Source organism: Rhinatrema bivittatum, chromosome 3, assembly GCF_901001135.1.
Source record: "Rhinatrema bivittatum chromosome 3, aRhiBiv1.1, whole genome shotgun sequence".
NCBI classification, from domain to species: domain Eukaryota; kingdom Metazoa; phylum Chordata; class Amphibia; order Gymnophiona; family Rhinatrematidae; genus Rhinatrema; species Rhinatrema bivittatum.
In genome coordinates, this window is record NC_042617.1 from 503,511,027 (window position 1) to 503,536,576 (window position 25,550).

Here is a 25,550-nt window from a genome sequence, read left to right on the forward strand (position 1 = left end):
ACTTCTGGATAATAGAATGTAATTTGAGTATTAATCAGTAAATTTTATTTAACACCCAGACCTGGTCCTGTCTGAGTTATTACAGCCTCTCACCTCATGGGAATCACTAAACGACTTCACAAACATGGAGGGGTTTCTTCTCATTGTCCGGGCTACAAGTGAGAGTTTACCCCCATAAAAAGAATCCCCCCAAGGATTGAGAATCAAGCATGGAATGTAATATATTAGCTGGAGCATCCTCAAAGAAATAAATTAATTATTTGCCTTTCGGAACAACAATTCTCCAGAAAAGGGGTTATATTAGCAAAAGTTAATCTTCCCACTTTGTCAGAGGAAGAACTTCACATTTTGAATGCTTCTCTGACCTTGCGAGAAGTATAGTCAGCCATCCACTACTACTCTAAGGCCCTGGGACCTGATGGCAGGGTAGGGGAATTTTATAAAATGTTGATAAATCTAGTAACATAGTAATGACAACGAAAAAGACCAAATGGTCTATCCAGTCTGCCCAGCAAGTTTCTTATGTTAGTAACTACCATTTCATGCAGGTTACCCCTTTGTTTCTTTTAAGGGTAGTAACTGTCACTCTGTGCAGGTTACTCCCAAGCCTTACTATTAAGGTAGTAATATTTGCAATCAAAACCAAGTAACTGTCAAACACATAACAAAATTACTGCTAGGAAATTTTTTTACAGGATGAACAGCTTTCTTAATAATTCAAACAATGCTGCTTGAACGTGCTTTGCTTTTGGATTTGGCCATAGAAGCAGCCTTGCACTTTTTTCCCTAATGTCTGCGTATCAATACCCAGGACTGTAAAAGTTGGGGTATGTTTGCTTCTGAGCCAAGTATTTGAAGCTCTGTTGGAGAAAGGGTATTTTCCTTGGGGTTCTAACAGGTCAGTATCATTGTGCTCCATAAGATGGTAACTTTCTAACCAGCGTGCATGCGTCAGCCCACGCCCAGATATGTGGCCATTTTATAACATAGGCGTGCAAATGTGCACGTGTTATAAAACAGCCTGGCTGCGCGTACAAGTGTGCCATATTTTAAGTGGGCGCGTGCATGTGTGCACAAATGCTGCTTCTACTGCATAAATTGGGGGATTTCAAAAGGGATGCATGCCAAAGCCATTCCCAGTTTTACCAGTTCTTCTCTAGTTTACCCAGTTAAGAGATGGGTCCTCCAACCTCCCCTGGTTTGATGACCTTCACTCCCCCCAGTGAGCCCTGACCCTGAAAAACCCCACAGATCTACCTAGTTTTCTTTCTTTTTTAAGTTACACATCCTCCATCCAGAAGTAAAGCTACATGGCAGGGTTATGTAAGTATTTACACATTCATGCCCTGAATTGCCCATGCCCTGCCTAGACCACACCCATGCCCCTTTTTGAAAACTTTCTAGATGTGTTCACCTGTGTATCCAAGTATTTTTTATTTTATTTACTGACATTTGATCTCAATTGAGATATCACACCGGTTTACATTTCCTTATCCCCAGAGGGCTTACAATCTTAATTTGTACCTGAGGCAATGGAGAGTAAAGTGACTTGCCCAAGGTCACAAGGAGCGACAGCAGGACCCGAACCCTGGTCTCCTGGTTCATAGTCCACTGCTCTAACCACTAGGCTATTCCTCCTCCCTATTAGTAGTTTTTAAAATCCCCAGTTGATGCGGGTGCCAGGCTTTTAAAATTCACCTTTAAGTCAGGAAGAGTCCCTAGGTTTCTGGTATCTGCCCATTTCTTTGCTTAATTATGAAATAAAACTGTTGGCAAATATCAGACCACTTAGCCCCTCTGCTACCGCAATTGGTCTCTGAAGAGCAGGGAAGCTTTGTTAAGGGTCGACAAGTGATTTTGAATGTCAGGTCTTAGTATCTATAGACCATTCCTTACATGTTCAGTTAAATTCACTATTATTTAGATTTGATGCCGAAAAGTCGTTCGATAGAGTAAATTGGACTTTTCTGTTTGAAACTCTTAAAACATTTGGAGGTCGATATTCAAAAGCCATTTAGACGGATAACTGAAAAGTTATCCGTCTAAATGGCTACCCGGCGATATTCATCGCCTTGTGTGGCTAAATTCTAAGTCGGAGGCACTCCGTGGGAAGCATTTCTGGGTGGAGCAGAGTTAGCCACTTAACCTACGCGGCTAACTCTGATCAGACCATAGGGCTGTCCTAAAAGTAATCAATTAGACATTACCGGTTAACTTTAAGCTAGCTGGGTACATTTAGTGGCATGACACAGCAGTGGCATGACACAGTACTTCGGGTACACGTTCCACACAGAAATCTAAGGTCAGCTAATAAGGCGCTATTAACTGTTCCATCTGTGAAATCAGCACATGTCACCCAAGTAAGGGAGCGAGCGCTGTCTCTGGCCGGTCCAATACTGTAGAACTCAATACCACTGGAAATAAGACTGCAGAGAAGTCTGAAACTATTCAAAGTAAGTCTAAAAACCTGGCTTTTTAGGCAGGCTTTTTATAAGGAGAACGAAGAAAAACAAACGAACACAAAGTAAGCACCAAGAAATCAGTTTTTAATTTCTTTTTACTATCTCTAAACACACTTTAGAGTGTTAAATTTAGACATGAACCGTGCAGAGGTTTTCCAACCAACATCTCAACCAAATTCAACTTAGAGTTTTTTATTAGAACAAATATGTTACAGTCCAATGACTGCACACCTATACTATGGGCCTCATTTTCAAAGCACTTTACCGCGTGCGATAAATTCGCGAATCGCGTTAACAGCTGTTAACGCGATTCGCGAATGCAAATTAGTCATTTGGTATTCAGGGGGCGGAGTTGGGGCGGAGCATATGTAAAGCGGGAACCTGTGTATCGTGTGCGGCGAAACAACCGCAGTGGTAGCGCGGCTGCTATCGCGGATTTTAACTACAACTCCAACCCTCGCGTTATGGACTGCGCTACGGGCCAGAAAAGGATTATCGCCATCCACGGTAGGTCCGGACAGCTGAGAGAGAGAGAGAGAGAGAGAGAGAGAGAGAGAGAGAGAGAGAGAGAGAGAGAGAGAGAGAGAGAGAGAGAGAGAGAGAGAGAGAGAGAGAGAGCGCCTTACTATAGTGCCTATGCCCTACATAGGTATTTTAACCCCTATAGGAGGGCCACCTACTAACTCGGGGTGGGGATTAGGTATGAGCGTCGGGGGTTGGGGGCCACTTTCGCATTCCACATGAGACCTACGGACTGAACAGTGGTCTCTAGTGCAGATTTGCTGGCCGTCGGAGTGAGGACGCTCACTCCAAGTGGAGATTTGGCCAACGTTCTCTCCACCTAGCATGTTGTTGCACAGGTAGAGTGTCCATCAAGCTAGGTAGAGAGAACATTGCCCAAACCACTTCTTGGAGTGAGCGTCCTCACTCCGACAGCCAGAAAATCTGCACTAGAGACCACTGTTCAGTCCGTAGGTCTCATGTGGAATGCGAAAGTGGCCCCCAACCCCCGACGCTCATACCTAATCCCCACCCCGAGTTAGTAGGTGGCCCTCCTATAGGGGTTAAAATACCTATGTAGGGCATAGGCACTATAGTAAGGCGCTCTCTCTCTCTCTCTCTCTCTCTCTCTCTCTCTCTCTCTCTCTCTCTCTCTCTCTCTCTCTCTCTCTCTCTCTCTCTCTCTCTCTCTCTCTCTCTCTCTCTCTCTATAAAAAGTGCCAAATATCGTGCACCGCGATAAAACACTGAACGAATCATCGTGCAGTGGGAAAACATCGCGTGCGGTGCTAATGTTTTCGCGAATGGCGAAAACATCGCCGCACACGATGTTTCCCCACTGCACGAAAGAAGCCTCATTTGCATTGGTAACGCCCCCTAATGCGTTATTGGAAAATAAGGCCCTATGTTAGCTATACTACTAATCAACTTTTATTTCTATTTGTGCCTTTTTGAAAACTGTTGTGATGGTAATCTGACTTAATGACGGTATAGAAAAGTTTGTAAATAAATAAATAAATGACTACACTGCTGAATATACCTTGGGAGTTAGCCGGATTTGTTTATTTGGCTAACTCGCTGAGCCACACAGCGGCTGAAAATGTTCCCCTGTGTTTATGCAGATATTTTCTGGATTTTATTTCTCTAACTTTATAGGAAACTTAAGGCAGTGATTGCTGATTTTTGTTAATGGAAAATTTTCAAAATATTTTGTTTTACAAAGAGGTACTAGGCAGGGTTGCCCTCTTTGTTCTATCCTTGGACCTAGTCCTGTGAGTATTCAATGCTCACAAGGATATTCATAGAATTTCTACATAAACAAACACACACCAAAATGAGGGGATTTGTGCTCAAACAATTTGTAAAGCTTCTAAACAAGAAATGTCCTGTAAAAACATAAAAGTACAATATGGAAGGGCTGAAAGCGGGATAATAAATGCCACAAAAACAATTAGAAGTTAGTTATATCACATGGAGTTAAATTGTATTTGGGCAATTTATAAAGTTTTCAGGGAAGTGGCATCCTGAAAAACAAGAAATTATAATACAGATGAAATGTAGTAGGCTTAAGAAGAATGTTCACTGAATAAGGGAGCCCTCTGTATCAATATCAACTCACACAGTATGTCAGTAAATATATTTTATTGATGAGACCACACCATAAAAACCTATCCTAACAAAGAATACTATTAACACCACACTTCACATTCATACCAACACATCATACATTTAAAATATCAACACATTTAATAATGAACAATACTTAATAACATGTGCAAAAAACAGCATTTAAACAGCACTATATATGATTTCATAACATTTTTCAACAATAGTTATATTCTTCCACACTGTTATTTAATTCAACATGTACATCAAATTTATTCATGGAACACTGGAAAATCAATCAATATATTAACTCGGGAGGTATCCTTTTTTAATCACCATCAATATCCAGTGACCAAAATGATTCAGCATAGTCCATTGGACTCCTTTAGGACCATTCCAACAAGCGATCCTTGTTTCACCCGTCTTAGGCGGGCTTCCTCAGGGACAGTTCACGCCAAATCCCTCACTCTATGGTTTCACTTAAAAACAAAAAAGCCATAGTACAATAAAGTATCCAATCCTTTTTACTGCCTTCAGGAAAATTTAGCCAGAAAGTGCTTACCTCTTATATCATTAACCCACTCACTTCTACGGTCTCCAGCTTAGTAATAGCTCGATACTTTCCACAAGTTTTTAATGGCTTCAAACATCGCTTCAAACAAGAAAACTCTTTCACACTATCTTCTCCAGTTGCTTATACTGCAACCAAATATTGATTAACTTTTACAAATATTGAGGACACACAACGCCAATAACCAGGCTTAAGAAGGGCATAGGGCGCCCTACAGAAACAATTTAAAATCAAACATACCAAAAGCTATGTATGACTTTGGCTAAATCCAGGTTATTGTCCACAGTATTTTCTGCAAGAGGACAAAAAGGCAATGAAAAGGCACACTAAAAAGAAGAAACCAGCTTAGACACCGGGAGCCAAAACATACATACCAACTGGTTCTGAGACTGGAATCGCCGAGTGAAAGGTAGCGAAATGACTACTGTAAAGGAAGGAAAAGTTGAATAATTCGTTTTTTAGATAAGACTGCCAAAAACTAACTGGCCAATCACAGGCAGCATAGCAGGGTGACATGATATAGGTGTGTCACCACTATGAGTCACAAATCAGATCAGGCAATTTGAAGAGGAACTGGTAGCAAGAAATGAATTATTGAGAGACTTGAAAGAGAACTAACTTGTGCACAGCTCAGTAAAGACAGCAAAAATGGAACAACAAAGAGAACTAAAGAATTTATATGCATGCTGACCATTCAATCTCTAGGTTAAGACACTCAGGGGGTCATTTTCCAAAGGTATCGCACGCGAAAAGTCTCTTTTCGCGTGCGATATCTAAATCGGGGTGGAGTCCGCCCTGGAAGGGGAGGAGTCAGGGCGGACTCCGCGACGACTTTGCTGACCAGCGAAAAGGTAGGACACCTTATCGCTGCCAGCAGCGCGCCCAATAGCGCCACCTTTCACGATGGCGCTATTGGGTGCGAAAACTGGCAGCGATCGCAGGCCCGCCCCCCGCTTTGCCCCCCGCCCCCCGTTACCGCTGGATTTTCTAAGGTCTGTGACCTGGGTCCTCTCATCTATATAGGCAAAACAATACGGCCATTGAAAACTAGAAGAATTGAACACCGTTCATGTCTTCAGTCAGGATTTTCAGAAGCTCTGCTCATTGCCTACTGGGAAGAACTGTCATGCTCGATTACCGAGTTGAGACCCTTTGTATTTTACCACTGCCATCCCCAAGTCATGGAGGCAATTTCTTTGGTCTGTTAACCCAGTGTGAACAATGATGGATTTTTGCATTCAATTCTTTCATACCTATGGGTCTTAACAGAGAGATTGGCTAACAGCGATTTTAGAATTTAGGTACAATATGTCCATTCCCCAAAGAGCTTACAATCTAAGCGAAAATGACATACACATATATGTGAAGCATTAGTGTGCAAATCATATTTTCTAAACAGGTCACATACGTAAATAACATATATCCATTTTCAGGAACAAATATATGTGCAAAAAAAGTAGACATGCTTGGGACATTGGGGCATGATGTGCACATATGTGCATCAGTTGCATATATATATTTGGCAACTTATTCGTGCAATCTTACACCTGCTAATTATCTAATGTAATTGATATAGACTTATCTATTGTCTGTTATTGTTGGAAGGGAGATCTGAGTGAACTGGGGTGAGCTCAGGATGAAGTACTAGGAGGGTCTCGATGAACTGGACACTGACTGGGTGAACTGGTGGAGATACTGGCAAACTGGAGCTTTCAAGTTTGTGCACATTTTTTTTAAATAAACCTACTTTCGCATATAAATCAGAGTTTTATGTAAGCAAATCATATTTTTTCATGCATGTAAGATATCCATGCATATATTTGTAAAATAGATAGAGAAAAAGAGTGCATGCATGAAGTGTGTGAGAGAGAGTGTGTCATTCCCCTCCCATAGACACCCACAAAGACATACATATCCATGCCTCTCACTCAGAAAGAAAACCACACTTTGACAAACACACCTGTACAACTCAGAGACACACACACACACCCCCCCCCCCCCCCACACACACACACATTCCATCTAAGGACACACATATACACACACAAACAAATACCAAGAGAGGAACAGGAAGTTGTTTGCAGCACCCCGAAGGTTGACTCGCTCTCTTACGATCGGATTTATTACATGCCAAACCTCAAATCTCCAGACTCTTTGTTTCAAGAATTTGGTTTCAGTCTACCACTGCAATCTTATAATTCAAGACTTTCAGTCCTTCCTTAATTTCTACCAGTGCAGTGCAGTTCCTACCTGTTTCTAATACCTGTCCCGGCCAAGTAGACTCAATGACAAGGTTGAGAGGCAAGAGATGGGAAGTTTTAAGTAAGGCTGGAATATGGGTGTGGTGCAGGCAGGAGGGAGGAGCTTGGCTAGATTGTAGAGTCTGTTCACTGGGGTCCATGGTGGAAGGGAGGCTCACTGCAGTAGGAATCATAACAATTAAGATCTGAACAGAGAAATCTTAGAGGTTCATTCTGTGAAGTTGGCGCATCTAACTATCCCAAGGAGAGGGCTTTGTCTGCAGCCTGTCCCATCTTTTGGAATTCTTTACCAGATGATATCCAGACAGATCTGCATAAACATTTTTAAAAGGTGCTAAAAACGTATTTATTAAAGAAGGTATTTTTTGCTCAATGAAAAAGAACAAGTATCTCTTTGTGATTTATGTCCTGGTGAAGGTCCTTTTTGTGTGTTTGATCATTTGATGATATTTTTATTATGCATGTTTACTGTTTGCCGCTTTGAAATTTATGACAAATGCGGGTTATAAATTTTAATAAATTGAAATTGCAATAGCCTGTGCTAATACCTAGGGCCAGCCCTTCCTGAGCCCTAGAAGTACCTGAGTGGGTGGGAATATGACACAGTATCAAAGGAGGACTATAATAATTAGTCAACAAGCCATATATTAGACAAGCAGTTGTGTTAGACTCTAAAACTGGACAGTGAACTTTCAGGAGCAATACTTCTGGATACGTTTACCCTTTTTTACTTTTTTCTGTGCTATACATGTATGTTTTGTGTTTGTTGTTTGCACCTTAGTTATAAGTAGGACTTCTGATTTTAGGTGTTTATTACTAATGAGGTCTATATTCAAAAGCCATTTAGACCGATAACTAAAAGGTTATCGGTCTAAATGGCAAAAATAGGCATATTCAGCCACTTATCAGGCTAAATTATAGCTGGATAAGTTGTTATCCAGCTATAATTTTGCAGGATAAAAAAGGGGTGTTCCAGGAACATTCCGAGGAGGGGTTGAGTTATCCGGCTAACTTAGCCGAGTATCACATATATCTAGCTAAGTTATCCGGCCTTGTGTTGCTGAATAACATGTTATTTAACCAGGTATCTTTAAAAGATTTCTGGCTAAGTAGCGCTGTCATAAACAAAGAAAAGAAATAAAGGGCCAGCAGCCAATCCCCTCCTTCCACCTCAAAACATAATACAAAGCCCCTGTTCGGCCTTCCTATCTTCTTCCCCCCCAAATCTGTTTTCAGCCTCAAGAGGTGCCCGGCATTGTCCACTGGGTCCCCTGTCCCAGTTTTTGTGAAATAGCATGATCGGCCTGCTCCCCCCTTTCCCCACATACCTGCAGGGATGATATGTGGCACCAGCTCCCCTCCCCCACCCAATTCCTTATTTGTCCCTTCTGCTCCACTCTCGGTGCCTTCAGCACTGCTCTGACAGAGGCAGTACTAGATGTGCAGGCTTGAACATAAGCCTTTGGAAGGAGATGTGTTCTTCCTATTAGCCGTTGCGGTATTACTTTTGGCTGCCTGATCGATTGATTTATGCAATTTACCAGATCTTATTGGAGAGATGTTAAATATTTGAGCTAAAAGTTGAGCATTCCGTCAGGGCCAGGACTCTTCCATTTTAGGGCTCTTCCTAACCTGGTTTCCAGTTCTTCTGTTGTTACTTCAGGCTATTCCATAGTTTTGATGTTTGACTTCTCCATGCTCTTCTGTATGCTGGTAGCTATGCTGCTTCTCTCTTCATTCTGCCTCCTGTTAGTGGCCCTGGGAAGTGCCTCCTATCCACCGCAGGGGGCAGGATGCAGATTTGTTTTTATCACATGGTAACACCTAGCTACTTCTGGACCATCGTTCTGATCCATAATTTTTTGTATGAACACACACTTGACTTCCAGTCTTTTAGAACTCTGGCAATATCCCTTTAAAGCATTCCCCATATGGGTTAAATTGTCAAGTTACTATTTCACTTTCAGGCATCACAAGAAATACCTTGCATATTTCAGAAGAATTGAAAAGGGGAGGAAGTGTCATGTAAAGTTGGTATATTATGGCCGATAGTTTAATCGTTTATGTTGTTTTGCAAGATGGTAATCTGAATCTATTTTTTAATAGCACTGTTCTGCAGCTTAAATATTCATAGGTGTTATTGAACTGTTTGCATAATTTCTCTCTTGCAAAAAAATCTTTATCAATGACTTAGACATTAAATTCTTTCTTTGTCTTAACAAAACTCAGCTACCTGCTGCTGTTTAGCATTTTTCCTTCATAAGTTCATGGGCATCTATCTTAAATTGTTTAAGGTTGCTTAAAAGAAAATAAAGTTCTAATTATCTAAAACATCAATTTTAGACTATTTGGTAAACATTGATCTAATTACTTTGCTGCATTGGCTGCCTTCTTGTATTCTCTGTTCTTATTGGCCCATCTTTCAGGGATCATTGAAATGCCATTGATTTCATATCCACTGTAGTCGCTTCTGTGTCATGTACAGTGAATTCAGAATTCACTGCTCCATCACTTGGGATAAATCAGCTCTTTATCATGACTTGTAATTATGAAATATGTTTTGCATAATCTTTTGGTATTACTCTACATGGAGTATACTTTAATCCTGAAAATGAAATGCTAGTATTTCCTTAGATAATCCACAGAGACTTTTTAGTCTTTAAGTAATTAATTATACGTTTAAGAGAAATGGATGCAAGTGGATTAGGAATGATTGGGCTTCCATTTTAACAAGCAAAATCCAAACATGTCTGAATAGATGACACATTATAAAAGCTAACATACAAAACAGAGACATAGAAATATGGAAACGTGATGGCAGAAAAAGAATGTAAAGATGAATTTTAAAAGCCCAGCGAGTGCATCAGTTGGGACATGTGCGCACAAGTCAGGCTGGTACGTGCCGACCGAATTTTAAAAGCCACCCAGATACGTATGTATCTCCTGCTGCACACACGTGTGCATTTGCTCTCGGCAGGGCATGGGCATTTTGGGATGCACGTAAATACTTAAGCACCTGGGTGTGCACCCAGGTCTAGTAACGTGCACGTTTACTTCTGCTGGAGAGGAGGTGTAAGTTAAAAGAAAAATAAAAACTAGCCATAACTGTTGATTTAAAGGTCTGGGGTAATTAGAGGGAGTGAAAGCTATTAAACTAGAAGTTTTTGGAGGACCTAGCTGTTAATTGGGCTAACTGGTGAATGAATTGGTGAAACTGGAAATGGTGTGGACACGTGCCCCTTTTAAAACTCCTTGACTTACCTGGTAGAAGTAGGATTTATATTCATAGGTGCGAGCCCACTTAAAATTGAGCGCACATATGCATGGGGTCAGGCTATTTTATAACATGCGTGCATATATGTGCATAAGTTACAAAATGGCCACAAATCTGGGCGCATGCCAGTGCACACATGCCAAAAAGTGCCCATGCGCTGGTTTGAAAGTTATCGTCATATGGTCTATCTAGTCTGCCCATCCACCCAGCTAATTCAGCTTTACAATCTCTATATAACCAGTGGTTAAAATTACTTATATAACCAGTGGTTATATAAGTAATAACTTATATATATAAGTTATATATAACTTATATATATAAGTATACTTATATAACCAGTGGTTAAAATTACTTATATAACCAGTGGTTAAAATTACTCTATATAACCAGTGGTTAAAATTACTTATGGGGGATATATATATTCACCGTTCTCTGTAAAGGCTATGCCTATATACTTTCTGTTGTAAGTTACTTGTGAACCGGCACGATGTGCAAACGGTTGCCGGTATATAAAAATAAATAAATAAATAAATAAATAAATAAATAAATATAAATATATATATATATATATATATATATATATATATATATATATATCTTTTAATATAACAAAACTTACCTGGATGCTGGTCTCCTTCAGAGAAACATTGCTGCTGGAAGAAAAACTGATGGATCTGATGGATGGGAGTGTTGTCATCGCTCATATGCCTGGATCCTGGGCTCCTGGAAATGGGAGATTGCTGGTAGAGATCTGTCAAAGGGGGCTGTAATGGTCATGTCTGCGTGCTGTGAATTCTGGTTATTTAGTCAGGCTGTCATAGTCCCTTTCTGCATACTGAAAATGTTGTGAAAATGCTGGCACTGAGACTGTTATAGTCAGTGCAGCAAGGAAACAGTGTTTGTTTGTATTATTTTTTTGGTTTTTTTTAGCATGTGCTGTCATAGAGAAGAGACAGCTGAGAGGAAGAAGCAGCCATGAGCAGGGAGAGTCTGCAGAGAGAAAAAAAAAATCTGTGAGGGTTTCCTGCCCTGTGGCTGTAGATCAAAAGCAGCCATCAGCTGTTTTTGAGCTGTTCTGGAAGAAGAGAGCTGGCAGTGTGTGTGTGTGTGTGTGAGTGTGAGTCTGGCTGAGAGCATGATTGCCCTGGAGGTCGGACATGTGCCTCGATGAGTGCAGCTGGGGGAAAAATAATAAAAAAAAAAATGTTCCCACTCACTAATTTTTGCAGTAGCATCCTGGGAGATTTTTGGTCATCAGGGTCAGTACATAAAGTTCTAGGAGCAGTGACATGTGAGTTATCGACCCAGAGGAATACTTCCTGTTTAGACTGAGATCGGTGGAACTTTTAAAAGTTCATAAAAATGAATCTGAGCAGTGAAAACAATTTAAAAAAAAATTCTAGTTGGGGGAATCTTTCTGAGCTCCCACCTTGTTTTTAAAACCCCAAATTAATTTTGCCAAAATTGTTTTTAAAAGTGCCCAGAATTCCTTTAAAATATAAAATCCTAAAAAAATAAGGCCTGGGGATATGTCTTGGAAAGACCCTCAGGAGGACTCATTTGGTTTGGAGCCCCAGAATGAACCCTAAATAGCCCATTAAAAATGGGTGCCCAGACTGCATAATGAAGCTGAATTCCTCATCTGCACTGATAGAGGAGAGATCTTCCCCTCCCCCTCTGCCTGTCAGTAGTTGTTAAAGGCTGTGGGAAGGTAGGAATGACAGAGATTGGAAAGGCTGATTAAAGAGCTCTAAAACAACTATCCTAAGGGGAATGTCTGACTGTAAGAAAAATCACTGGAGAATTTACCTTTGATCTACTTTGGGGATTTACATTTTTGGTGCTTTGGAAAACTGAATGACTTGGGGAAATGAAATACATGGAGTGTGAGAGAAAATGTGGGTCCAAGAAGTGTGTCTAAGTGCTAATTAAACTCCAGATCCCTAAATTCCTGAGCCAGTCTGTGTCTTCATTTTGAAACAGACTCCATTTCACCATTGAGCTGCTGCACCTCACAAACGGGACAATTCAGTATGGTGCGCTTGGCCGAGCGCACCTTTAGCCCCTGTTTGACCGTGCGTTTTTGCCGCGCTATTTTTATCCCTTATACAGTAAAGGGTAATAGCGCGTGGAAAAAGTGCGGCCAACCCCCCCCCCCGAAACTAATAGCGCCCGCAACATGCAGATGCATGTTGATGGGCCTATTAGTCATTCCCACGCGATACAGAAAGTAAAATGTGCAGCCAAGCCATACATTTTACTCTCAGAAATTAACGCCTGCCCAAAGGCAGAAGCTAATTTCGACTGGCACAGGGAAAGTGTACAGAAAAGCAGAAAAAACTGATTTTCTATACACCCGCCGACTTACTATCATAGCAATATTAAGTCGGAGGCTCCAAAAATTAAAAAAAATTAAAAATCTGCCCGTAGCCCGCGGGTTGGAAGACGGATGCTCAATTTTGCCGGCGTCCGTTTTCCGAACCCGTGGCTGTCAGCGGGTTCGACAACCGACGCTGGTAAAATTAAGCGTCACCTGTCAAACCCACTTTCAGCTGCCGCTTCTGTTAAAAAGAAGGCGCTAGGGATGCGCTAGTGACCCTAGCGCCTCCTTTTTACCGCAGGCCCTAATTTGCATAACTTTCCTTCCTGGGCGCGCGTTGGGAGAGTGGGTGTTTGCCCGCTCTCCCGCACCGTTTATCGGCCCGAAAGTATCTCCCACCATTTTCTGAAAAAACTTCAGGATCTATAGTAACAGGGCTGGCGTAAGGTCACATCTCATATCACAGGTGATTAACAAATACAAAGCCCATCTGAACTTAAAAATAAGCTGAAAAATCCTAAAAGCTCGGAATAAACTATAACTAAGAAAGTGGGTCTGCTGAGGTGTGAAGTTGGCTAAAACTTCATACAAAGTAAAGTCTGGAACTATTTTCACTGATGTCACAAGCAGAGTATTTGATCAGTTCCAAAGTGATACTGTGAGATCATTGGATTTGTTGAGGGAGACACTGAAGACAGCAGGTCTGTTTTCACAGCAGTCTTTACCAGAATCAGTCTGTGTCTCTTAGTATAAAAACACAGAGGAAAAATGTATCAATTTACACACATTATGTTAAAAATGAATGAATAAGATGTGTGAGAGTGCGAATTAATGTATTGCTGTTGTTTAGGTCCTCAGGTGAGGATAGAACAGCCAGCTTAAAAATTAAAAATCAGCCAATTTTCAGAAATATTGTTGGCCTAATGTAAACAAGTTGTGAGAGAATTTTGTGATTTGTGTGGAAATATTTGTTCTTTTAAAGTAACACAAGGGGTTATAATCCCAGCCTCATTTGTTGAGAAAAGTGTAGATTAATTTTTCTCTGTTGCATTGCTGGAGCAGTAACATTGAGGGAGTAAGAGTGGGAAGAACAGGAATATAATATGGCTCTATACATCTTCTAAATGTGGTATAGAGTCCTGTTAAATTTAAAAGTAGAAACAGTTATGTGACTCAGTGTTCAGCTGCCCTGATGAGTTATCTATCACACAGGCTGTCTGTTTTAGCGGAACCTTCCAGGTGCTTCTCCCCCTGTGTTTTTTTATCACACCTTGGCTGATCACTTACCAATAGTAAGAGAAAAGCTCAAGATTCAGTCTGTCTTAAAAATGAAAAGTTTCTTTTTATTTTTATGCTGAGATAGAATATACTATGAGAAAATAAATAACAGGCAATCAATTGGTTAGTAATTCTCTTCCTGGCAAAAGCGTTCTGACATGTGCAGAGCACAGCACAAAGCCAGACCAGAGCACTTCCCACTATGTTCTTATTTCTTTTTTTATACATTTTTTTCTGTACTTCAGTTACATGCAAAGCTTTAATGTATGTATTTCTACCTCTACATCATGGCTCTTTGTTTCCCTTATCTACTTTTCAGAAAGTCCCTTCTGTCTCACCCATATCCCCTGATACCCCACACAGTTCCCATCGCTGTCTCTGGGCGTGCCGCCAGCCAAGCTCTTATGTGTCCTCCGGATATAGCAAATTATAGCTGTGTCTGCAAGATATCCTGTCAGCAACTTCAAATTAGGGCACAAGTTAAAGCAATAACAATTCTTTTAGAGCTGCCCAGACTCAAAAGACTGTTAGCCAATAACCATTAGCCCCAATATTGCTGACCGTCTACATCAGTCATAGAGCTCATCCTTAGGACATTTCAGTGAACCTAATGCAGACTGTGAGACATAAGTCACTGCATATTAAGAGTCTGTGAAGTGATTTCTGATACAAGATTTAATACTGGATCACTAGGCAGCATCTGAGTTAATTGGATCTAATGCTAAAAATAATATCTATGAACTAAAAGTCTGGATTCATTGGAGTACCTGCAATAGTATTTATTATATGCAGCAGAGAAATCTGTGTGCATAAGCGATGTGTGAGTTTGATTTTTCATGATTGTCCCTATATAAAATAGCCTAGGGTGGGACTAATTATCTTTTATTTTTCACACTAAGGGCCTCATTTTCTAAAGTATCGCAGGCCTGCGATACTTTAGAAAATGGCGCTATTGGGTGCGATCGCTGCCGGTTTCACACCCAATAGCGCCACCATAGGAGGTATAACTATTGGGAGCGAAAGCTGCCGCGAAAAGGCACTTACCTTTTCGCTGTCTGTGGCGTCGGCGCAGAGTCAGCCCCGGTGACGCCCCGACTCCTCCTCTTCTGGGGCTGACTCCGCCCCCATCCTGGTATCGCACGCGATAAGGGACTTTTCGCGTGCGAAAGGTCCCTCATCGCGTGCGAGCGGCGTGGAAAATGAGGCCCTAAGTCAGTCAAGGCAGTGTAGTCACTGCAGGCAACATCACAACTAAATACACCTTTGAAAGAGGGGGTCGCAGTTAGAGTATTTAGGGAGCACATTGTCTTTATTTAGTTAAAGACAGGTCCTCGGTCACCTGCACCAGATGTCAGAGATAAAGAGGAGAGACGGACAGCACCCAGACACCAACATCTAGGACCAGAGAGAGAACCGAGAGAAGTAAGCTGAAAGGAGAGAGAAACAAAGTCAAGACACCCAGCGGAGCAGCTAAGTGAAATCTTTCTGCACCTTACCTTTGCTGGCTAGCCAGTATACAGAGGGAAACTGAGACAGTCAATCACACGCATAAAACAGAAAAGAAAGAAAATTGAAAAGAAAAGCAGAGGAAAAAGATAGTGCTTTCACTTATTTTAACTAAAGGGGGAGAATACCAAAGAAAGACAGACAGAAACAAACAAAAATCAAATATACTTACTATCTATTGACACAAAGGAGAAACTACTAGTGGAAAACCTGGAAAAGAAAGTTTAAAAAAAAATCACTTTCTTTTAAAGCTAGTATTGGTTGAACAAAGTGGAGATAAAGCTAAACTATTCAGAGACAAATACAAATATTTAGATATGAGTATACTTAATTATACTTATCTGATGAGTACTCCTAGGTAAATCCTGTGGTACCAGATAAGAGTAGGTTAATCTGAAACCAAAGAGTAAAGGAGAAAGCTTCTTAGACAGAAATATACCTGCCTAATGTATAATTTGCTTACTTCATGTGTGATTTTGCAAAAATTGATATATTTTTCTAACTGCCAATTTTCCTGCAGGTACTTTATGAGGAATAACATTGTAAAAACTGAGTTTGTGTCCAGTTCTTGTATTCATCTGACTTATCTGTTACACTTACAAGACCCTGCCTTCCCTCTCTACCCCTGGGAGATTAGTTGGGTTGGTTCTAGTCCCCTAGGTTCCTTGATAAGGGAAGCCCCAACGGGAAGGAGGGCACTTTTATTCTCTTCTCCCCACCTTTGTGCTAATAGTGATTTCCAGAATACCCTCACCAACCCCATACTGCCATTATTCCACAGCCGCTGTAGCAGGGAAGTCGCTTCCTCTTCGGGAGCGGGGGTTAGACCTATAACATTTAAACAATTTGGAATAAATAGCCAACTCTAGCTTTGATGGTAATACCAAATTCAAAAAAATCCATGAGGGGAAAAAGATAATAATCAATACACAGGGATTCACCTTAGAGTGAATGTGGACTTCCGTCAATATTTATCATAAATCAAATAGAGAAGACTATCAAATGTTATGAGATGCTAAATCACACTCATAAACGGGTGCCAAAAAAGCCTTATGCAGGCTGCATCTGTTGGTATAATCATCGGTCTGCAACAACATAAATATTTTTTTTAAAGTCTTTTTATTATGCAAATAAAACACACTTAGCTTCTGCTTGAGTTTAAGGCCCTCAATGGCTGTGCCGCCAATTAGCTTTGATGGTAGCATATACTTCTTTTCGGTTAGTCTTCATCCTTTCCCTTTACATTTCATATATTTAGCTGAACTGCACTCCCGTGTGCTAATAAACAAGTTCAGAAGCACAATATTTTGGTGGTTGATAAATAACATATCACTCAAACCTTAATAAATGAAGAGTTCAATATTCAGCGCCATTTGTCCGGCTAACAGGATCATTTATCAAATCGCATTTGGGCCTCATTGTGCGATAAATGAGATCTAATGCACAATAAAAGTACAATCTTTATCCTGTTGTTTGTTTATATGCAAATTTGATAATCAGCATGCAAAAGCTAGCTTTTTATGCAAATGATGTTGCCTGTGCACTTAAGTATATATGCCCTCATCTATTAGCCTCCCCTACATGCCTTCGCTGCGCTGATTTTTCAAAACTTTTCACGTGCACATAGCAGGAGATACGCACATAGGCGGCTTTTAAAACCCGCTCTGTGCAGGTCAGCCCGACTTGTGCACGTATCTTCCGGTCTGGGCATGCAACGCACTATTGCATTGCACGTCACAATAAGCTGTTCCGCGTACAAAAAATTATCACAGGTTATGATTTTTAGCTAGTTTTAGCTAGTTGATGTGAAATCTAGAAAATATGCATAGCCATGCCCCTTTATAATCGCAGCCACCAATGCATTATATTTATGTGACACATATAGCAATTTGATGAATCTAGGCCTAAGTTTAGACATACAAATAGAGAGACAACAAATTCACAATGGGCCGGATTTTAAAAGGGTTACACGCATAAGGTACGCGTGTAATCCTTTAAAAACCCCCCTGCGTGCGCCGAGCCTATTTTGCATAGGCTCGGCGGCGCGCGCAAGCCTAGGGATGCGCGTAAGTCCCGGGGCTTGCCTGGGGGGGGGGGGGGCGTGTCGGGGGCATGTCTGGAGTGACACAGCGTTTTCGGAGCGTGTCCGGGGGCATGTTTCTGGCTCGGGGGCGTTTCAGGGGCGTGGCCGAGTGCCCCAACACTGCCCGGAGACAATAGTAACTTTTAAGATAAAGGTAGGGAGGGGGTTTAGATAGGGCCGGGGGGGGGGGGGGGGGGGGGGGGTTAGGTAGGGGAAGGGAGGGGAAGGTGCGAGGGGGGGGGTGAATGGAAAGTTCCTTCTGATGCCGCTCCGATTTCGGAGGGAACAGCAGCACGCGAAGGGCTCGGCACGCGCAAGGTGCACAAATGTGCACCCCTTTGCGTGTGCCGACCCCGGATTTTATAAGATACGTGCGGGATAGCGCCCGTAGATTTGTAAAATCTACCCCAATATGTGTAATATTTATTGAATACATTCACATGTTCACCTATATAAACACTTTAAAAACTAAACTAGCACACACACACATTCATGCATCCCAATTAAAACAACAGATGTCCGTACAATATTTTAATGCAAGTAGAATATGTAATCCTTTCAATGTGATAATACTTTCTTAAAAAATGGAACTGAATTTTTTACAAACACTTCTTTTAAGTTCACAATCATTTACAAATATATCTCTCTCAATTCATGAATTCAAGCTGAAAAATATCAGTTTTACTGTATTATAAATCTTTATCATGACAAAAAGTATTCTTGGCTTTTAACCACTAGACCATGTTCCTTGATTTTAACCATATGTCCAACGCCACTTGTCCCTCTAAGAAGTTGGACATATGAATGTGTGTGTGAGCTAGTTTAGTTTTTAGGTGAACATGCGAATGTATTCAATAAATATTACACATATTGTGAATTTGTTGTCTCTCCATTTGTGTGGTAGAGTTAATGATAGAGCTAGAGGGAGTTCTATTTAAAAAGATTACCCTCTGTATTATTATGCTAAGTTTAGACATAGCCAGGCAAACGGTGCTGTTCAAATATCCAGCTGCGCCCAGCAGCTGGCACTTATCCAACTAAGTTTTTATCCAGCTAAAAAGGTAGCTGGATAAGTCAGGAGCAGGGCAAGGGGTGGGGGGGGGGGGGGGGGAACATTCCAGGGTGGAGTCTGCTATCTGGCTAACTTAGGGCCAGATTTATTAAGGCTTTTCTCACATTTTGTGTCTATGGGAAAAACCCATACAGCCAGATTTTAAATCGGCCACGCACGTAGAAATCGCCCCTTACGCGCACGGCCGGGCCCTGCGCGCGCTGCGTAAGTGCCAATACGCGCATAAGTGCCGGGCCCTAACAAATGGGTGGGCCGGGGCTGGGGGGGGGGGGGCGGGAATGGGTGGTCCAGGGGGGGGGGGTGGGGCGGGCCGGGACAGCATCATTCCTCGTTGTCCCGAAGCCTCGGGCTCTGGCCAGCTGCCAGCGTGCACACGTTACTTCAGGTCGGATCCTGAAGTAACTTGAGGGATAAAAGGTAAATTTTAAAAAAAAGGGGGGATTTAGAGGGCGGGGAGGAGAGGGGAAGGGGAAGTAAGGTTAGGGTAGGGGTAGGAAAGTTCCCTCCCAGTCCGCTCCTAAATTGGAGCGGATTAGGAGGGAACTGGGGGGGGGGGGCTCCGATCTCGTCGCTGCGTGAATTTGCTAAATTTTACCCCCCTTTGCGCTCGCCGCCCGCACAAACATGTGTGGATTATAAAATCCGGTGTGTATGTGTGCGCAGCCCACGTATTTTATAACGTGCACCAGTGCTCGCACGTTGTAAAATCGGCACGTCCATGTGCGTGCACCGGGTAGCGCGCACATTTCAAAATCTGCCCTTTAGTGAATAAAGTACTTAGCCGGATAAATGCTGATATTCAGCATTTTTTGGCTAAGATTAGCTGCATAACTTTAGGATTGCATGAAAGCAGTCCTAAAGTTATCCAAATAAAATATATTTATCTGGCTAACTTTGAAACAGTGGCGCAATATCCAAGCAAAGTTAGCCAGATAAATGTATCTGGCTACCTTTGTAAGCTAGGCAGTGGCCGAATATCAGACCCAAAGTTAATATAACGTATCACTTTTCTGGGGATATCCGCACTAAAAACTCTTGAAAGGAAACCAGAGGCTTTCAAGAATTGCAAAGTTTGATGTGAACTTATTTTCCTCTATTTCACTTTTGCCGTAAAATACTGTGCATCATTCAGGCAAGAAGGCTAAATGCGGTAAAGCGTAATATAAATAAAATGAGTTAATAAAAGCATAGATTTCAGACTGGTGCAATGTCTGAAAAATATTTCTGGATGACCATTGAGCAAGCCACCAAAGGTGAAAAACAGCATGAACGTTTCATCACCATATGTTATGTAACTGACAGAGTAAGTGTTGCGCGTCCCGGCCGCGCTAGGCCTGCTTCCGGGTCTGCTCACCTCTCCCTCGCTCCAGCAGGTCCCGGTCCGACCTCTCCCGTGGCTGCAGCCAGCTCTCTGCGCCCGCAGCGCCTCATGGCAGCGTCCACAGGCCCTTTGGGGCCTTCGACCTCCCAGTGCTCCTCTCGGCATGGCTTGGCATCCTCCTCCATGTTGGGTCTGCCCCTAGGCGCGCGTGTATGTGCACGGACCGCCCAGCCCTTTAAAGGGCCCAGGGCGGGAAACCGCTCCGTGGCACGCAGCAATGACGTCACCTAACCTCAGTATATAAGGCGAGGCCCTTTCCCCAGAACCTCGCCTTGGCAATTGGGGCGTCACCTCAGTGTGAAGCTAGTTGCCGTCCTTGTTCCTGTGCTTGTTCCAGTGTTCCTGCGTTCCAGTGTTCCTGTGCCTGTTCCAGTGTTCCTGCGTTCCAGTGTTCCTGTGCTTGTTCCAGTGTTCCTGCGTTCCAGTGTTCCTGTGCCTGTTCCAGTGTTCCTGCGTTTGCTCCTATGTTCCCGTAGTCCTTCCTGTGTTTCAGCGTCTGTTCCTGAGTTCCTTTGTTCCTGAGTCCTGTTCCACGTTCCTCTACCCAGGTTGTACCTTCTCGGACTGATACCCAGTACTGACCTCAGCCTGTCCCTGACTTCACTTGGACTGATACTTGGAACTGACCTCTGCTTGTCTTTGACCACGCTCGGACTGATACCTGAAACTGATCTCTGCCTGCCTTTGACTACACTCGGACTGATACCTGAAACTGACCTCTGCCTGCCTTTGACTACGCTCGGACTGATACCTGAAACTGACCTCTGCCTGCCTTTGACTATGCTCGGACTGATACCTGAAACTGACCTCTGCCTGCCTTTGACTACGCTCTGACTGATACCTGAAACTGACCTCTGCCTGCCTTTGACTACGCTCGGACTGATACCTGAAACTGACCTCTGCCTGCCTTTGACTACGCTCGGACTGATACCTGAAACTGTCTCTGCCTGCCTTTGACTACGCTCGGACTGATACCTGAAACTGACCTCTGCCTGCCTTTGACTACGCTCGGACTGATACCTGGAACTGACCCTCGCTTTGGCTGACCATCCTCGAATGGATACCCTGGCTTTGACCCTTGCGCTCCATTCGGACACTCTCTTTGCTCCTCCTGTGACCATCAGGCCCGCCTGCTTTGACTCTGCCTGCGGCCTTCTTTGAGCTGGACCACTAGGCGCTGCCTATCCTATCCGGAGGACCTTCAGTTCCTGCCTTGTTCCCGTGGTCTCCGGTACTCTCAGTTCTGGTCTAGCTTGCCTGTTTACCCACAGCTGCGCACCTCTTCTCTTGGTGGGCACATCTCCTCGTCATCTCTCTGGGAGACCCCCAGAGGCCCACCTAAGCCCAGACAGTCTGGGAATCCAAGGGCTCTACCTGCGGAGCCCTGGACTGTTATTAGTGAAGTTCCTGTCAGCCTCTGTCTCCTTATGTGCTCCGCCTCCTGGCAGCAGGCGCCCTCTGGGATCCCTCAGAGGGCCGTACCAATCCTGTGCCAGGCGAAGGGTCCACCTCCAGTGCAACAGTAAGGTGATGACCACTCTGCTTATTACTTTCAATTGAGAATGAAATCTTGCATTTAAGCCTTGTCTCATATCCCTGGCTTCCTCCCACTTTATTATACTTGATCTTGCTCTGCAAGACAAACTTACCAGCAATTCAGTAACATAGCTACCTGTACTATGCCAGTGGACTAGAGCTCAGATAGTATCACTTGTCCAAAAGCAATATGGCACATTAGTTCTTTGGGGAGGCTATTTCAGTCAGCAAACCAGGAAACCCACCAACTAGGAGAAGATAAGCAGTAGGCAATGCCTCTGTGGTGGAGTGACTGTCAAAGCTCATACCAGTGGCACCAGGCATTAAAGATAGATAGATAAATAAATGAATGTTTAGCCAGTTTCCAAAAGGAAGAAAAGTAGGCTTTTGAGATCACTATGTCTTTGTGTGTCTCCCAAGGATTTTTGAATTTAGTGTTTGATTCACACCAAACATGTCAGAGGGTATCCTGCCAGGGTTTTGTTTTTTTTTAATCCACATATATGCATACACATGTATGTCCTGGAAATTAGGCTCCATTAATTCTGCATAGAACTTCTTTTTAAAACTTGTCTAATTTTGAGACGAAGCCAGATAGGGATGGGGCCTATGAGATTGATTTTAAAAGCATTGCTCGTGCAAAAATGCCCATGAGCAATGCGGATTTTTAAAAGCTGTGAAGCACACATGTAAATACTTGAGCGAATGTCAAAAGGGGCGGGGCATGGGAATTCCAGGGCGAGGCCAACAGTTCCATGCATAACTCCGTATTTTAAAACCGGAGACCATGCCACATGTCAGCTTCTTATTCACATAACTTTACTGCTGCTCCAGATGAGGAACAAGTCTGAAAAACTCGCGTTTTAGGGCTTACAGGACAGGATGAGAGGTCTGGGTCAACTGTGGGCATGCAGAATGAAGAACCAAAGGAGTCTTGAAGACCTCGTTATTAACTGGGCAAACTGGTTGACTAATTGGAAAAGCTGGGTTTGTCTCTCGCATGAGCATGTTTTAAAATCCGCCTACATACGCATGTAAAAGCCAGGAAAGTCCTAGGAAAGATACGCGAAGTACATTTTCTCAAGCAGCCTCTTAAGATTAGGGACATACTTGCATGCGTGAGTAGTATTTGAAAGCATACACACGCAGGTGTCTGCAAGATTTAAAATTGCAGCATATCTCTGCTCGCGTGCCGATACGTGTGTGTATGGGCGCACTCGCACACATTTTAAAATTAGCCTGTATGAACACATAGTCACTCTATTCTGCTCTCATTGCCTGCTGCTACAAGCACTGTTGTCAGGACCAGAATCGAGTGTCCCAGCAACTTCCCCTGTGCTTCAGGATAAATTAGGTCCCTGGTGACAAGAGCTACGAGAGAACAAGGGACTGGAAGGATAGTGAAGAATGAGAGAGAAAGGGACAAAAGGGGTTAAAACGGTACAGGGAGGATGAGAGAGGAGGGGATTTGGAGGAAGGTAGGAGAGTAAGCGATGAGGGGAAAATGGGAGGCTAGAAAAGGATCTGAAATGGAGAGCAGATGGACATTAGAAGGGGGAGTGAGAGATGGAAGGCTGATCATAGCACTGTGGGTTAGCACTAAGCAGGAGGAGTGGTTGGAAAGGGAGAGATGAAAAATTGATTTATGAGTAGGATGAAGAGATAAAATTAGATCTGGAGGGGAAATGGAGAAGTGAGAGACATGAAGGATGTGAGACGATGATGAGAGAAAAAAGAGAGGTCAAAATGTGATGGAGAGAAGAAAGAGGGAAATGGAAGCAGGATGGAGAGAAACTGAGCGAAAGGTATCAGAGAGAGAGAAAGAGAGAGCGAGAGAAATGATGCTTTTATGGAGAAGTAAAATGAAAAAAATGGAAAGATTCAGAATATAAGCACAAAGAGAGATAGAAAAGTACAATAGGGAAAATATAAGCAAAAGTATAAAAGTTTATTGTACATATTTGGATTTAGTGACAAATTTTTTTCTGTATATTTTTTTTCAAGTGTTCTTAAATTTATATGTGACACTACTCTACTCTTGTTAATTTTCACTCTTGCGCTTAATAATTATGAATACAATTTATCAAATGTTTGATAATTTTTTAGAGGGGGAGTGAGAGTTGGCAGCTTGTAGCATGCATGAGGGGGGAGTTAGTGAATGAGTGTATGGCACATGAAGGAGGAGATAAAAGATTGGGAAAGATGAGGCAGGAAAGAGTAGGTAGAGAAGTAGGAAGAGGAAAGAGGGAATTAGAGGATGCATAAAGGGGGAGGAGATTGTAAGACTGAGAACTAGAAGGGGAGTATACAGTAGGAGGAACTTATAAACTCCCCTATGCCACTATCTAGTAGCCCTGTTCAGGCCAATCACATCCTGTTGACTTTGTGGAGCTGAGTTTGTTCAGCTTACTCTTAAGAATTTAGCCTGGCTTCTAAATCTGAGCAAAGTTTCAGCAACCCTGGCATAATACATAGCATGAGTGCCCAAAGGTGTTACTCAGGGTTAGTGCCATTGGCACTTGAGAGTCAAAATTCTTAAAGATAAACAAATGAGTCTTACTCTAATGTTGGTACTCATTGACTTGGTAATTTTCTCTGAGCAACTATGGTTGCTAAGCTCAGAGAGATTCTTCATCACTGGCAGAAGATATTGCACTTTTTAAAGTTATGTGATCTATTACAAACTTAGGCCTGGATTTTCTTATGGCGCAGAGCTCATTGAATCCCACAGTAACGAGGGGCAGAGGGGTGAAGTGGGGGGCGGGCCTGCGAAAGCCGGCAGCGATCGCACCACCGCGGTGTTATCGCTGCCAGCTTTCGCACCCAATAGCACCACCGTGAAAGGTGGTGCTATTGGGCGCACTACAGGCAGCGATGTTACCGCCACATCCACCCTGATGACGCCCTGACTCCTCCTCTTCCAGTCCGGACTCTGCCCCTATCAAGCTATCGCACGCGAAAAGTCCCTATTCGTGTGTGATACCGATAGAAAATGACCTCCTTAGTGGATTGGTAGGAGACCTTCATCTTGCCAAAACATTGGGACCTGATTGTGAGACACCTGTCCAATGATGCTGGACACATCACAGAAAACGTGAGATGTTCTGGTCTAGGCTGTGGGTTAATGACCAAATAAAGCTTGAATACCTTCATCTGATTTCAGGGTCATATTGACTGTTGCAGCCTCAAAAGAGCAACTCAGATTATATGCCAATCATGAAAGCAGTCAAAGAAAAAATAGGGACTTCCCTTTATTTTCTTCTCCTCTAAAGTGAAGCAAAAGTTGTCTTGACACCAAATGAAGTTCAACTTTTATGATGCTATTTTTCTCATCTAAAAGCAGTATGTCGACATAGTTAATCAAAACCCTCTATGTTAGTATTTGGTACAAATGTATATTTAGAAAGAATAATTTTTTTTTTTTTTTTTAGTTATTATTGCTTTCAGGGCAGCAACTTTTCTTTTGTAGTGTTTGAATCCACTATAGAGCTCTATAAAAAAAAAATCTACTAGGTCACAGAACATATACTCTGTGGACCCTCCTCTGAGTCCATGCAAAGAATGAATAGCTCTTATAATACTGGAGAACTATACAGTCATGAATGAGCAGTTCAGTGTCACCAATTTTTGTTTGGCTGTGTTGACATTAGGGACATGCATTCATTACATCTGTTTTGGCGGATAAGCATGTACCGTGCCA

At 42.6% G+C, this 25,550-nt stretch overlaps 1 protein-coding gene and 1 long non-coding RNA gene across 3 annotated transcripts in view; one reads left to right on the forward strand and one right to left on the reverse strand.

The window, feature by feature from the left end:
* The window catches only part of LOC115088156, a 65,077-nt gene extending 53,419 nt beyond the window's left edge, over nt 1–11,658 (reverse strand). For both annotated transcript variants that reach the window (XR_003855712.1, XR_003855713.1), the window contains exon 1: nt 11,294–11,658. This is a non-coding gene — a long non-coding RNA (uncharacterized LOC115088156). The remainder of the gene's footprint in view (nt 1–11,293) is intronic.
* The window catches only part of XKR6 (XK related 6), a 767,984-nt gene that overhangs the window by 173,548 nt on the left and 568,886 nt on the right, over nt 1–25,550 (forward strand). The gene's annotated exons all lie outside the window — the stretch shown is intronic.